The sequence below is a fragment of the Camelina sativa genome, chromosome 9 (genome assembly GCF_030686135.1).
Source record: "Camelina sativa cultivar CO46 ecotype springtype chromosome 9, ASM3068613v1".
In the NCBI taxonomy this organism is placed as follows: domain Eukaryota; kingdom Viridiplantae; phylum Streptophyta; class Magnoliopsida; order Brassicales; family Brassicaceae; genus Camelina; species Camelina sativa.
Window position 1 is genome coordinate 6,903,707 of NC_141888.1, and position 448 is coordinate 6,904,154.

Below are 448 nucleotides of genomic sequence, written 5' to 3' on the forward strand. Positions count from 1 at the left end.
AACAAAGCTCAGCAAATTCCCTCTCCCCCTCTTGAACTGGAACCTCTTCTTCACCAATGAAGTGAATGGACTTTTGTTGGCTAAGGAGGATCTTGTCAAGCTTCTCATTGACCATCTTCAAATCCTTCTTGTACTTGTCCTCTTGGTCAGTGGAGGTGGACCTTATGGTTATGTCATAGTCCTCATTGTAATTGCCATCTGACTGAGCAAGATTTTCAACCAATTTCCATCCTTCTTCCACATTCTTGTTGAGGAAGTTGCCATTTGAAGCTGTATCAAGAAGCATTCTGATCTTGGGAAGCACTCCTCTATACAAAGTACTTAGTAGGGACTCATTGCTGAAGCCATGATGAGGACACTGAGTCTGGAATTTTTTAAACCTCTCCCAAGCTTCACAAAAGCTCTCATTGTTTCTTTGAGCAAACCCAGAAATTTCATTCCTCAATCT

General features: G+C 41.7%; 1 non-coding gene across 1 annotated transcript; it reads left to right on the forward strand.

Annotated features, from left to right (window-relative positions):
- Positions 1-341: 341 nt before the first annotated feature.
- LOC147937840 (small nucleolar RNA R71) lies at positions 342-448 on the forward strand. Its single transcript, XR_015567593.1, has one exon. It is a non-coding gene; the product is annotated as a small nucleolar RNA R71 (small nucleolar RNA).